Here is a 14,580-nt window from a genome sequence, read left to right as displayed (position 1 = left end):
AAGTCAGGGAATTTGAAAAAGGGTGTAAAAAGTCAGGGAATTTGAAAAGGGTGTAAAAAGTCAGGGAATTTGAAAAACGGTGTAAAAAGTCAGGGAATTTGAAAAAGGTTGGGAAAAGTCAGGGAATTTGAAAAGGGTGTAAAAAGTCAGGGATTTTGAAAAAGGGTGTAAAAAGTCAGGGAATTTGAAAAGGTTGGGAAAAGTCAGGGAATTTGAAAAAGGGTGTAAAAAGTCGGGGAATTTGAAAAAGGGTGTAAAAAGTCAGGGAAAAATTAGGGAATTTGAAAAAAGGGTGTAAAAAGTCAGGGAATTTGAAAATTGTTGTAAAAGTCGGAATTTCTATTGCATGACGACATCAGCAAATGTGTAGTCACAACTCAAATACGGGACTACATTAACTGTTTCTGATAGTTCCTAGTTTTATTAAGTTTAAAAACTGTGATAAAATTAGCATAATTGTAAGTACAAAGCTGATGATAAATAAGTAATTTTTAAAGGCTGCATTCTTACTTGTCTGTTAGTGAAAGTTTGAAAATTGGTCAGGGAAATTGGCTTTAGATGGTCAGGGAAAGCATGGAAAAGTCAGGGAATTTTGAAATGAAAATTCCGTGGCAACCCTGGAAAATGTAACGGATACCATTAGTAATATATTGAAAATGACTTAATGTATGGGAAACAAGGGTTTCAAAGAGAAATGGTGTTTTTTTTGGTAGTTCTTTACTCCCAAATGGACTTTGAAATTGTGAATAATTTCATCTAAAGACTATTTTAGAGACCCTATACTCTGTCTTTATATGAGTTATCGAATCTATGTAACTGGTCAATCGGTTCATGAGGTAGAGACAGCCGAAGTAGCCGCGTCACCGAATTAGTTTCCTCCGCGGTGCGAGGAGGTTAGGCGCTTCGAATATGTTGTGCAGCTCACCCAGACTTTCTGTGTGAAGCTTTATGGGCTTACTGATAATGAAATATAAAACGATCTGTTACTAAAAACAGGGTTGTCACAGTACCTGAAAAAACTGGAAAAGTCAGGGAATTTGAAAAAGGGTGTAAAAAGTAGAGATGTGAGTCGGTAATTTACCGTCCGTAAATTACCGGTAATTTACCAAATACCGCGTAAATTACCGTTTTATATTTTACCGTAATTTTACAATGGTAATTTACCGGTAAGTTACTGCGGTAAATTACCGTGGTAAATTACCAAACATTTTTACTACGCATTAAATGTTCATTTTACACTTAAACGATCAATTATTTCTGTGTTTACTTCCAAAATGACTCACCAGGCGCTATTCGCTAACCAGTACTTACAAAGTTGAGCTAGAAATCAGCCTTTTAATAAATCTTTAATTAGAAATCTGATTAGAAACGCCACAGTTGCCGTCTTGGTAGAAAAAGCCGCAAATACGTGTAAAGTAGTCAGATAGTGCTCACAATTAAACGTTGTTTTAAGTAATGGATTGTAAGCACAGGAAAATATAAATTACCAAAAATTACCGACTGAACGGTAATTTTTGTTTTCCCAAAATTTCAATCGGTAATTTACCGGTAATTTATCGGTAATTTACCCGGTAAATTACCGTTTTTAAAAATTACGGTAATTTCACATCTCTAGTAAAAAGTCAGGGAATTTCAAAATGGGTGTAAAAAGTCGGGGAATTTGAAAAAGGGTGTAAAAAGTCGGGGAATTTGAAAAAGGGTGTAAAAAGTCGGGGAATTTGAAAAAGGGTGTAAAAAGTCGGGGAATTTGAAAAAGGGTGTAAAAAGTCGGGGAATTTGAAAAAGGGTGTAAAAAGTCGGGGAATTTGAAAAAGGGTGTAAAATGTCGGGGAATTTGAAAAAGGGTGTAAAAAGTCGGGGAATTTGAAAAAGGGTGTAAAAAGTCGGGGAATTTGAAAAAGGGTGTAAAAAGTCGGGGAATTTGAAAAAGGGTGTAAAATGTCGGGGAATTTGAAAAAGGGTGTAAAAAGTCGGGGAATTTGAAAAAGGGTGTAAAAAGTCGGGGAATTTGAAAAAGGGTGTAAAATGTCGGGGAATTTGAAAAAGGGTGTAAAAAGTCGGGGAATTTGAAAAAGGGTGTAAAAAGTCGGGGAATTTGAAAAAGGGTGTAAAATGTCGGGGAATTTGAAAAAGGGTGTAAAAAGTCGGGGAATTTGAAAAAGGGTGTAAAAAGTCGGGGAATTTGAAAAAGGGTGTAAAAAGTCGGGGAATTTGAAAAAGTGTGTAAAAAGTCGGGGAATTTGAAAAAGGGTGTAAAATGTCGGGGAATTTGAAAAAGGGTGTAAAAAGTCCGGGAATTTGTAAAAGGGTGTAAAAAGTCAGGGAATTTGAAAAAGGTTGGGAAAAGTCGGGGAGTTTGAAAAAGGGTGTAAAAAGTCGGGGAATTTCAAAAAGGGTGTAAAAAGTCGGGGAATTTGAAAAAGGGTGTAAAAAGTCGGGGAATTTGAAAAAGGGTGTAAAATGTCGGGGAATTTGAAAATGGGTGTAAAAAGTCGGGGAATTTGAAAAAGGGTGTAAAAAGTCGGGGAATTTGAAAAAGGGTGTAAAATGTCGGGGAATTTGAAAAAGGGAGTAAAAGGTCAGGGAATTTGAAAAAGGGTGTAAAAAGTCCGGGAATTTGAAAAGGGTCTAAAAAGTCCGGGAAATTTGTAAAAGGGTGTAAAAAGTCGGGGAATTTCAAAAAGGGTGTAAAAAGTCGGGGAATTTGAAAAAGGGTGTAAAAAGTCGGGGAATTTGAAAATGGGTGTAAAATGTCGGGGAATTTGAAAATGGGTGTAAAAAGTCGGGGAATTTGAAAAAGGGTGTAAAAAGTCCGGGAATTTGAAAAGGGTCTAAAAAGTCCGGGAAATTTGTAAAAGGGTGTAAAAAGTCGGGGAATTTGAAAAAGGGTGTAAAAAGTCGGGGAATTTCAAAAAGGGTGTAAAAAGTCGGGGAATTTGAAAAAGGGTGTAAAAAGTCGGGGAATTTGAAAAAGGGTGTAAAATGTCGGGGAATTTGAAAATGGGTGTAAAAAGTCGGGGAATTTGAAAAAGGGTGTAAAAAGTCGGGGAATTTGAAAAAGGGTGTAAAATGTCGGGGAATTTGAAAAAGGGAGTAAAAGGTCAGGGAATTTGAAAAAGGGTGTAAAAAGTCCGGGAATTTGAAAAGGGTCTAAAAAGTCCGGGAAATTTGTAAAAGGGTGTAAAAAGTCGGGGAATTTCTAAAAGGGTGTAAAAAGTCAGGGAATTTGAAAAAGGGTGTAAAAAGTCGGGGAATTTGAAAAAGGGTGTAAAAAGTCGGGGAATTTGAAAAAGGGTGTAAAAAGTGGGGGAATTTGAAAAACGGTGTAAAACGTCAAGGAAAAATTAGGGAATTTGAAAGAGGGTGTAAAAAGTCAGGGAATTTGAAGGAGGGTGTAAAAAGTCAGGGAATTTGAAAAAGGGTGTAAAAAGTCAGGGAATTTGAAAAAGGGTGTAAAAAGTCAGGGAATTTGAAAAGGGTGTAAAAAGTCAGGGAATTTGAAAAACGGTGTAAAAAGTCAGGGAATTTGAAAAAGTTTGGGAAAAGTCAGGGAATTTGAAAAAGGGTGTAAAAAGTCAGGGATTTTGAAAAAGGGTGTAAAAAGTCAGGGAATTTGAAAAGGTTGGGAAAAGTCAGGGAATTTGAAAAAGGGTGTAAAAAGTCGGGGAATTTCAAAAAGGGTGTAAAAAGTCGGGGAATTTCAAAAAGGGTGTAAAAAGTCGGGGAATTTCAAAAAGGGTGTAAAAAGTCGGGGAATTTCAAAAAGGGTGTAAAAAGTCGGGGAATTTCAAAAAGGGTGTAAAAAGTCGGGGAATTTGAAAAAGGGTGTAAAAAATCGGGGAATTTGAAAAAGGGTGTAAAATGTCGGGGAATTTGAAAAAGGGTGTAAAAAGTCGGGGAATTTCAAAAAGGGTGTAAAAAGTCGGGGAATTTCAAAAAGGGTGTAAAAAGTCGGGGAATTTGAAAAAGGGTGTAAAAAGTCGGGGAATTTGAAAAAGGGTGTAAAATGACGGGGAATTTGAAAAAGGGTGTAAAAAGTCGGAGAATTTGAAAAAGGGTGTAAAAAGTCGGGGAATTTGAAAAAGGGTGTAAAAAGTCGGGGAATTTGAAAAAGGGTGTAAAATGTCGGGGAATTTGAAAAAGGGTGTAAAAAGTCGGGAAATTTGAAAAAGGGTGTAAAAAGTCAGGGAATTTGAAAAAGGGTGTAAAAAGTCGGGGAATTTCAAAAAGGGTGTAAAAAGTCGGGGAATTTGAAAAAGGGTGTAAAAAGTCGGGGAATTTCAAAAAGGGTGTAAAAAGTCGGGGAATTTCAAAAAGGGTGTAAAAAGTCGGGGAATTTCAAAAAGGGTGTAAAAAGTCGGGGAATTTCAAAAAGGGTGTAAAAAGTCGGGGAATTTGAAAAAGGGTGTAAAAAGTCGGGGAATTTGAAAAAGGGTGTAAAAAGTCGGGGAATTTCAAAAAGGGTGTAAAAAGTCGGGGAATTTGAAAAAGGGTGTAAAATGTCGGGGAATTTGAAAAAGGGTGTAAAAAGTCGGGGAATTTGAAAAAGGGTGTAAAAAGTCGGGGAATTTGAAAAAGGGTGTAAAAAGTCGGGGAATTTGAAAAAGGGTGTAAAATGTCGGGGAATTTGAAAAAGGGTGTAAAAAGTCGGGGAATTTGAAAAAGGGTGTAAAAAGTCGGGGAATTTGAAAAAGGGTGTAAAATGTCGGGGAATTTGAAAAAGGGTGTAAAAAGTCGGGGAATTTGAAAAAGGGTGTAAAAAGTCGGGGAATTTGAAAAAGGGTGTAAAATGTCGGGGAATTTGAAAAAGGGTGTAAAAAGTCGGGGAATTTGAAAAAGGGTGTAAAAAGTCGGGGAATTTGAAAAAGGGTGTAAAAAGTCGGGGAATTTGAAAAAGTGTGTAAAAAGTCGGGGAATTTGAAAAAGGGTGTAAAATGTCGGGGAATTTGAAAAAGGGTGTAAAAAGTCCGGGAATTTGTAAAAGGGTGTAAAAAGTCAGGGAATTTGAAAAAGGTTGGGAAAAGTCGGGGAGTTTGAAAAAGGGTGTAAAAAGTCGGGGAATTTCAAAAAGGGTGTAAAAAGTCGGGGAATTTGAAAAAGGGTGTAAAAAGTCGGGGAATTTGAAAAAGGGTGTAAAATGTCGGGGAATTTGAAAATGGGTGTAAAAAGTCGGGGAATTTGAAAAAGGGTGTAAAAAGTCGGGGAATTTGAAAAAGGGTGTAAAATGTCGGGGAATTTGAAAAAGGGAGTAAAAGGTCAGGGAATTTGAAAAAGGGTGTAAAAAGTCCGGGAATTTGAAAAGGGTCTAAAAAGTCCGGGAAATTTGTAAAAGGGTGTAAAAAGTCGGGGAATTTCAAAAAGGGTGTAAAAAGTCGGGGAATTTGAAAAAGGGTGTAAAAAGTCGGGGAATTTGAAAATGGGTGTAAAATGTCGGGGAATTTGAAAATGGGTGTAAAAAGTCGGGGAATTTGAAAAAGGGTGTAAAAAGTCCGGGAATTTGAAAAGGGTCTAAAAAGTCCGGGAAATTTGTAAAAGGGTGTAAAAAGTCGGGGAATTTGAAAAAGGGTGTAAAAAGTCGGGGAATTTCAAAAAGGGTGTAAAAAGTCGGGGAATTTGAAAAAGGGTGTAAAAAGTCGGGGAATTTGAAAAAGGGTGTAAAATGTCGGGGAATTTGAAAATGGGTGTAAAAAGTCGGGGAATTTGAAAAAGGGTGTAAAAAGTCGGGGAATTTGAAAAAGGGTGTAAAATGTCGGGGAATTTGAAAAAGGGAGTAAAAGGTCAGGGAATTTGAAAAAGGGTGTAAAAAGTCCGGGAATTTGAAAAGGGTCTAAAAAGTCCGGGAAATTTGTAAAAGGGTGTAAAAAGTCGGGGAATTTCTAAAAGGGTGTAAAAAGTCAGGGAATTTGAAAAAGGGTGTAAAAAGTCGGGGAATTTGAAAAAGGGTGTAAAAAGTCGGGGAATTTGAAAAAGGGTGTAAAAAGTGGGGGAATTTGAAAAACGGTGTAAAACGTCAAGGAAAAATTAGGGAATTTGAAAGAGGGTGTAAAAAGTCAGGGAATTTGAAGGAGGGTGTAAAAAGTCAGGGAATTTGAAAAAGGGTGTAAAAAGTCAGGGAATTTGAAAAAGGGTGTAAAAAGTCAGGGAATTTGAAAAGGGTGTAAAAAGTCAGGGAATTTGAAAAACGGTGTAAAAAGTCAGGGAATTTGAAAAAGTTTGGGAAAAGTCAGGGAATTTGAAAAAGGGTGTAAAAAGTCAGGGATTTTGAAAAAGGGTGTAAAAAGTCAGGGAATTTGAAAAGGTTGGGAAAAGTCAGGGAATTTGAAAAAGGGTGTAAAAAGTCGGGGAATTTCAAAAAGGGTGTAAAAAGTCGGGGAATTTCAAAAAGGGTGTAAAAAGTCGGGGAATTTCAAAAAGGGTGTAAAAAGTCGGGGAATTTCAAAAAGGGTGTAAAAAGTCGGGGAATTTCAAAAAGGGTGTAAAAAGTCGGGGAATTTGAAAAAGGGTGTAAAAAATCGGGGAATTTGAAAAAGGGTGTAAAATGTCGGGGAATTTGAAAAAGGGTGTAAAAAGTCGGGGAATTTCAAAAAGGGTGTAAAAAGTCGGGGAATTTGAAAAAGGGTGTAAAAAGTCCGGGAATTTGAAAAGGGTCTAAAAAGTCCGGGAAATTTGTAAAAGGGTGTAAAAAGTCGGGGAATTTGAAAAAGGGTGTAAAAAGTCGGGGAATTTCAAAAAGGGTGTAAAAAGTCGGGGAATTTGAAAAAGGGTGTAAAAAGTCGGGGAATTTGAAAAAGGGTGTAAAATGTCGGGGAATTTGAAAATGGGTGTAAAAAGTCGGGGAATTTGAAAAAGGGTGTAAAAAGTCGGGGAATTTGAAAAAGGGTGTAAAATGTCGGGGAATTTGAAAAAGGGAGTAAAAGGTCAGGGAATTTGAAAAAGGGTGTAAAAAGTCCGGGAATTTGAAAAGGGTCTAAAAAGTCCGGGAAATTTGTAAAAGGGTGTAAAAAGTCGGGGAATTTCTAAAAGGGTGTAAAAAGTCAGGGAATTTGAAAAAGGGTGTAAAAAGTCGGGGAATTTGAAAAAGGGTGTAAAAAGTCGGGGAATTTGAAAAAGGGTGTAAAAAGTGGGGGAATTTGAAAAACGGTGTAAAACGTCAAGGAAAAATTAGGGAATTTGAAAGAGGGTGTAAAAAGTCAGGGAATTTGAAGGAGGGTGTAAAAAGTCAGGGAATTTGAAAAAGGGTGTAAAAAGTCAGGGAATTTGAAAAAGGGTGTAAAAAGTCAGGGAATTTGAAAAGGGTGTAAAAAGTCAGGGAATTTGAAAAACGGTGTAAAAAGTCAGGGAATTTGAAAAAGTTTGGGAAAAGTCAGGGAATTTGAAAAAGGGTGTAAAAAGTCAGGGATTTTGAAAAAGGGTGTAAAAAGTCAGGGAATTTGAAAAGGTTGGGAAAAGTCAGGGAATTTGAAAAAGGGTGTAAAAAGTCGGGGAATTTCAAAAAGGGTGTAAAAAGTCGGGGAATTTCAAAAAGGGTGTAAAAAGTCGGGGAATTTGAAAAAGGGTGTAAAATGACGGGGAATTTGAAAAAGGGTGTAAAAAGTCGGAGAATTTGAAAAAGGGTGTAAAAAGTCGGGGAATTTGAAAAAGGGTGTAAAAAGTCGGGGAATTTGAAAAAGGGTGTAAAATGTCGGGGAATTTGAAAAAGGGTGTAAAAAGTCGGGAAATTTGAAAAAGGGTGTAAAAAGTCAGGGAATTTGAAAAAGGGTGTAAAAAGTCGGGGAATTTCAAAAAGGGTGTAAAAAGTCGGGGAATTTGAAAAAGGGTGTAAAAAGTCGGGGAATTTCAAAAAGGGTGTAAAAAGTCGGGGAATTTCAAAAAGGGTGTAAAAAGTCGGGGAATTTCAAAAAGGGTGTAAAAAGTCGGGGAATTTCAAAAAGGGTGTAAAAAGTCGGGGAATTTGAAAAAGGGTGTAAAAAGTCGGGGAATTTGAAAAAGGGTGTAAAAAGTCGGGGAATTTCAAAAAGGGTGTAAAAAGTCGGGGAATTTGAAAAAGGGTGTAAAATGTCGGGGAATTTGAAAAAGGGTGTAAAAAGTCGGGGAATTTGAAAAAGGGTGTAAAAAGTCGGGGAATTTGAAAAAGGGTGTAAAAAGTCGGGGAATTTGAAAAAGGGTGTAAAATGTCGGGGAATTTGAAAAAGGGTGTAAAAAGTCGGGGAATTTGAAAAAGGGTGTAAAAAGTCGGGGAATTTGAAAAAGGGTGTAAAATGTCGGGGAATTTGAAAAAGGGTGTAAAAAGTCGGGGAATTTGAAAAAGGGTGTAAAAAGTCGGGGAATTTGAAAAAGGGTGTAAAATGTCGGGGAATTTGAAAAAGGGTGTAAAAAGTCGGGGAATTTGAAAAAGGGTGTAAAAAGTCGGGGAATTTGAAAAAGGGTGTAAAAAGTCGGGGAATTTGAAAAAGTGTGTAAAAAGTCGGGGAATTTGAAAAAGGGTGTAAAATGTCGGGGAATTTGAAAAAGGGTGTAAAAAGTCCGGGAATTTGTAAAAGGGTGTAAAAAGTCAGGGAATTTGAAAAAGGTTGGGAAAAGTCGGGGAGTTTGAAAAAGGGTGTAAAAAGTCGGGGAATTTCAAAAAGGGTGTAAAAAGTCGGGGAATTTGAAAAAGGGTGTAAAAAGTCGGGGAATTTGAAAAAGGGTGTAAAATGTCGGGGAATTTGAAAATGGGTGTAAAAAGTCGGGGAATTTGAAAAAGGGTGTAAAAAGTCGGGGAATTTGAAAAAGGGTGTAAAATGTCGGGGAATTTGAAAAAGGGAGTAAAAGGTCAGGGAATTTGAAAAAGGGTGTAAAAAGTCCGGGAATTTGAAAAGGGTCTAAAAAGTCCGGGAAATTTGTAAAAGGGTGTAAAAAGTCGGGGAATTTCAAAAAGGGTGTAAAAAGTCGGGGAATTTGAAAAAGGGTGTAAAAAGTCGGGGAATTTGAAAATGGGTGTAAAATGTCGGGGAATTTGAAAATGGGTGTAAAAAGTCGGGGAATTTGAAAAAGGGTGTAAAAAGTCCGGGAATTTGAAAAGGGTCTAAAAAGTCCGGGAAATTTGTAAAAGGGTGTAAAAAGTCGGGGAATTTGAAAAAGGGTGTAAAAAGTCGGGGAATTTCAAAAAGGGTGTAAAAAGTCGGGGAATTTGAAAAAGGGTGTAAAAAGTCGGGGAATTTGAAAAAGGGTGTAAAATGTCGGGGAATTTGAAAATGGGTGTAAAAAGTCGGGGAATTTGAAAAAGGGTGTAAAAAGTCGGGGAATTTGAAAAAGGGTGTAAAATGTCGGGGAATTTGAAAAAGGGAGTAAAAGGTCAGGGAATTTGAAAAAGGGTGTAAAAAGTCCGGGAATTTGAAAAGGGTCTAAAAAGTCCGGGAAATTTGTAAAAGGGTGTAAAAAGTCGGGGAATTTCTAAAAGGGTGTAAAAAGTCAGGGAATTTGAAAAAGGGTGTAAAAAGTCGGGGAATTTGAAAAAGGGTGTAAAAAGTCGGGGAATTTGAAAAAGGGTGTAAAAAGTGGGGGAATTTGAAAAACGGTGTAAAACGTCAAGGAAAAATTAGGGAATTTGAAAGAGGGTGTAAAAAGTCAGGGAATTTGAAGGAGGGTGTAAAAAGTCAGGGAATTTGAAAAAGGGTGTAAAAAGTCAGGGAATTTGAAAAAGGGTGTAAAAAGTCAGGGAATTTGAAAAGGGTGTAAAAAGTCAGGGAATTTGAAAAACGGTGTAAAAAGTCAGGGAATTTGAAAAAGTTTGGGAAAAGTCAGGGAATTTGAAAAAGGGTGTAAAAAGTCAGGGATTTTGAAAAAGGGTGTAAAAAGTCAGGGAATTTGAAAAGGTTGGGAAAAGTCAGGGAATTTGAAAAAGGGTGTAAAAAGTCGGGGAATTTCAAAAAGGGTGTAAAAAGTCGGGGAATTTCAAAAAGGGTGTAAAAAGTCGGGGAATTTCAAAAAGGGTGTAAAAAGTCGGGGAATTTCAAAAAGGGTGTAAAAAGTCGGGGAATTTCAAAAAGGGTGTAAAAAGTCGGGGAATTTGAAAAAGGGTGTAAAAAATCGGGGAATTTGAAAAAGGGTGTAAAATGTCGGGGAATTTGAAAAAGGGTGTAAAAAGTCGGGGAATTTCAAAAAGGGTGTAAAAAGTCGGGGAATTTCAAAAAGGGTGTAAAAAGTCGGGGAATTTGAAAAAGGGTGTAAAAAGTCGGGGAATTTGAAAAAGGGTGTAAAATGACGGGGAATTTGAAAAAGGGTGTAAAAAGTCGGAGAATTTGAAAAAGGGTGTAAAAAGTCGGGGAATTTGAAAAAGGGTGTAAAAAGTCGGGGAATTTGAAAAAGGGTGTAAAATGTCGGGGAATTTGAAAAAGGGTGTAAAAAGTCGGGAAATTTGAAAAAGGGTGTAAAAAGTCAGGGAATTTGAAAAAGGGTGTAAAAAGTCGGGGAATTTCAAAAAGGGTGTAAAAAGTCGGGGAATTTGAAAAAGGGTGTAAAAAGTCGGGGAATTTCAAAAAGGGTGTAAAAAGTCGGGGAATTTCAAAAAGGGTGTAAAAAGTCGGGGAATTTCAAAAAGGGTGTAAAAAGTCGGGGAATTTCAAAAAGGGTGTAAAAAGTCGGGGAATTTGAAAAAGGGTGTAAAAAGTCGGGGAATTTCAAAAAGGGTGTAAAAAGTCGGGGAATTTCAAAAAGGGTGTAAAAAGTCGGGGAATTTCAAAAAGGGTGTAAAAAGTCGGGGAATTTCAAAAAGGGTGTAAAAAGTCGGGGAATTTCAAAAAGGGTGTAAAAAGTCAGGGAATTTCAAAAAGGGTGTAAAAAGTCAGGGAATTTGAAAAGGTTGTAAAAAGTCCGGGAATTTGTAAAAGGGTGTAAAAAGTCAGGGAATTTTAAAAAGGTTGGGAAAAGTCGGGGAGTTTGAAAAAGGGTGTAAAAAGTCGGGGAATTTCAAAAAGGGTGTAAAAAGTCGGGGAATTTGAAAAAGGGTGTAAAAAGTCGGGGAATTTCAAAAAGGGTGTAAAAAGTCGGGGAATTTGAAAAAGGGTGTAAAAAGTCGGGGAATTTGAAAAAGGGTGTAAAATGTCGGGGAATTTGAAAAAGGGTGTAAAAAGTCGGGGAATTTGAAAAGGGTGTAAAAAGTCTTGGAATTTGAAAAAGGGTGTAAAAAGTCGGGGAATTTCAAAAAGGGTGTAAAAAGTCGGGGAATTTCAAAAAGGGTGTAAAAAGTCGGGGAATTTCAAAAAGGGTGTAAAATGTCGGGGAATTTGAAAAAGGGTGTAAAAAGTCGGGGAATTTCAAAAAGGGTGTAAAAAGTCAGGGAATTTGAAAAAGGGTGTAAAAAGTCAGGGAATTTGAAAAAGGGTGTAAAAAGTCCGGGAATTTGAAAAGGGTGTAAAAAGTCCGGGAATTTGTAAAAGGGTGTAAAAAGTCGGGGAATTTCAAAAAGGTTGGGAAAAGTCGGGGAATTTCAAAAAGGGTGTAAAAAGTCGGGGAATTTGAAAAGGGTGTAAAAAGTCGGGGAATTTGAAAAAGGGTGTAAAAAGTCGGGGAATTTGAAAAAGGGTGTAAAAAGTCGGGGAATTTGAAAAAGGGTGTAAAATGTCGGGGAATTTGAAAAAGGGTGTAAAAAGTCGGGGAATTTGAAAAAGGGTGTAAAAAGTCGGGGAATTTGAAAAAGGGTGTAAAATGTCGGGGAATTTGAAAAAGGGTGTAAAAGGTCAGGGAATTTGAAAAAGGGTGTTAAAAGTCCGGGAATTTGAAAAGGGTGTAAAAAGTCGGGGAATTTGAAAAAGGGTGTAAAATGTCAGGGAATTCGAAAAAGGTTGGAAAAAGTCAGGGAATTTGAAAAAGGGTGTAAAAAGTCAGGGATTTTGAAAAAGGGTGTAAAAAGTCAGGGAATTTGAAAAGGTTGGAAAAAGTCAGGGAATTTGAAAAAGGCCGGAAAAAGTCAGGGAATTTGAAAAAGGGTGTAAAAAGTCAGGGAATTTGAAAAAGGGTGTAAAAAGTCAGGGAATTTGTAAAGGGTGTAAAAAGTCAGGGAATTTGAAAAACGGTGTAAAATGTCAGGGAATTCGAAAAAGGTTGGGAAAAGTCAGGGAATTTGAAAAAGGGTGTAAAATGTCGGGGAATTTGAAAAAGGGTGTAAAAAGTCGGGGAATTTGAAAAGGGTGTAAAAAGTCTTGGAATTTGAAAAAGGGTGTAAAAAGTCGGGGAATTTGAAAAAGGGTGTAAAAAGTCGGGGAATTTGAAAAAGGGTGTAAAATGTCGGGGAATTTGAAAAAGGGTGTAAAAAGTCGGGGAATTTGAAAAAGGGTGTAAAAAGTCGGGGAATTTGAAAAAGGGTGTAAAATGTCGGGGAATTTGAAAAAGGGTGTAAAAAGTCGGGGAATTTGAAAAAGGGTGTAAAAAGTCGGGGAATTTGAAAAAGGGTGTAAAATGTCGGGGAATTTGAAAAAGGGTGTAAAAGGTCAGGGAATTTGAAAAAGGGTGTTAAAAGTCCGGGAATTTGAAAAGGGTGTAAAAAGTCGGGGAATTTGAAAAAGGGTGTAAAATGTCAGGGAATTCGAAAAAGGTTGGAAAAAGTCAGGGAATTTGAAAAAGGGTGTAAAAAGTCAGGGATTTTGAAAAAGGGTGTAAAAAGTCAGGGAATTTGAAAAGGTTGGAAAAAGTCAGGGAATTTGAAAAAGGCCGGAAAAAGTCAGGGAATTTGAAAAAGGGTGTAAAAAGTCAGGGAATTTGAAAAAGGGTGTAAAAAGTCAGGGAATTTGTAAAGGGTGTAAAAAGTCAGGGAATTTGAAAAACGGTGTAAAATGTCAGGGAATTCGAAAAAGGTTGGGAAAAGTCAGGGAATTTGAAAAAGGGTGTAAAAGGTCAGGGATTTTGAAAAAGGGTGTAAAAAGTCAGGGAATTTGAAAAGGTTGGGAAAAGTCAGGGAATTTGAAAAAAGGTGTAAAAAGTCAGGGAATTTGAAAATTGTTGTAAAAGTCGGAATTTCTATTGCATGACGACTTCAGCAAATGTGTAGTCACAACTCAAATACGGGACTACATTAACTGTTTCTGATAGTTCCTAGTTTTATTAACTACTAAATAGTAGTTTAAAAACTGTGATAAAATTAGCATAATTGTAAGTTCAAAGCTGATGATAAATAAGTAATTTTTAAAGGCTGCATTCTTACTTGTCTGTTAGTGAAAGTTTGAAAATTGGTCAGGGAAATTGGCTTTAGATGGTCAGGGAAAGCATGGAAAAGTCAGGGAATTTTGAAATGAAAATTCTGTGGCAACCCTGGAAAATGTAACGGATACCATTAGTAATATATTGAAAATGACTTAATGTATGGGAAACAAGGGTTTCAAAGAGAAATGGTGTTTTTTTTGGTAGTTCTTTACTCCCAAATGGACTTTGAAATTGTGAATAATTTCATCTAAAGACTATTTTAGAGACCCTATACTCTGTCTTTATATGAGTTATCGAATCTATGTAACTGGTCAATCGGTTCTTGAGGTAGAGACAGCCGAAGTAGCCGCGTCACCGAATTAGTTTCCTCCGCGGTGCGAGGAGGTTAGGCGCTTCGAATATGTTGTGCAGCTCACCCAGACTTTCTGTGTGAAGCCTTATGGGCTTATTGGGTAGAGCATATCGCCAAAATTATGTTATAATCGTTGCAAACTATTCAAGACGATTTCTTTTGACTTAATCGTTGCAATATAGTACAAAGTAAATCATGATTTTGTCACATACACCTCTTACACTGAGTGACTACCATCCTCGGAGAAGTGACCATCCTTTCCTCAAATTACGATAATATCCGACTCATCGAAAAATTTCCACTTTCTCTACCATTATATTCAGTTCATTAAGGGTAACGCCAGGGCCAAATGTTTCCCACATAGTCGCGAGTTAATTTGGAGAAACGTGTTAACGAATTGCAGTTACTTGCATTTTAACTCGATCACGTGGAATCGAAAAAGAAGAGAGGACATTATAACGCCTTTCAATAATGGCAGCCATATCTTTTTCTCTTCCCATTTGTTTTATGAGCATATTTATGTTGCATTAGACTAAACCTGAAATATTTTCTTAATAACTGACAACCATTAGTTTCCACTTTCTGATAGGAAAGTATTGTGAATAATTGTTGTTAATTAGTGTATTTTTTATTATTATCAGTTTTTTTTCATTGTGTTTTTCCTTTCAGTTTTTTTTTTGTATTTTTTTTTCCTTCCAAACGATCAAAACATGTTTGTGCAAAACTTTGTAAAATAACCCCAAAATCATAGAAAAACAACTTGTTTACTTGAAACTTTCCACCTGAAAAGGGGAAAGAACCAGAAATTCCCTCAACCCTTTAGGATGATCCTAAAGGTTTTTCTGATAAGATAGGAACGGATAGAGTGGGCTAAGTAAAATCTTCGAAGATAGTCGTCTCGATTCAGAGCGATATTAATTTTGTTTTCCGAACTTGTTTTCTTTAACTTTATGTCATTTTTATTCCCGGCATGACCGGTTTTATCAAGTGCCCTTCACAGTACTTTGTGTTTGATTCAAATTGTATGAAGTTTCTGTTTGTTTGCTTTTTGA

The 14,580-nt window shown here is 36.8% G+C and overlaps 1 protein-coding gene and 1 long non-coding RNA gene across 3 annotated transcripts in view; both read left to right on the top strand.

The window, feature by feature from the left end:
• The window catches only part of LOC149679261 (uncharacterized), a 30,487-nt gene that overhangs the window by 14,527 nt on the left and 1,380 nt on the right, over positions 1–14,580 (top strand). The window lies entirely within an intron of this gene.
• Positions 9,121–14,572, top strand: LOC149679262 (uncharacterized). Its single transcript, XR_016365717.1, has 3 exons — positions 9,121–9,711; positions 11,303–12,139; positions 12,947–14,572. It is a non-coding gene; the product is annotated as an uncharacterized LOC149679262 (long non-coding RNA).

The sequence above is a fragment of the Phalangium opilio genome, unplaced genomic scaffold (assembly GCF_054372755.1).
Source record: "Phalangium opilio isolate 3A_F unplaced genomic scaffold, DU_Popi_V2 ptg000041l_1, whole genome shotgun sequence".
Taxonomy (NCBI): domain Eukaryota; kingdom Metazoa; phylum Arthropoda; class Arachnida; order Opiliones; family Phalangiidae; genus Phalangium; species Phalangium opilio.
This window is presented reverse-complemented; position numbering and strand designations above follow the sequence as displayed.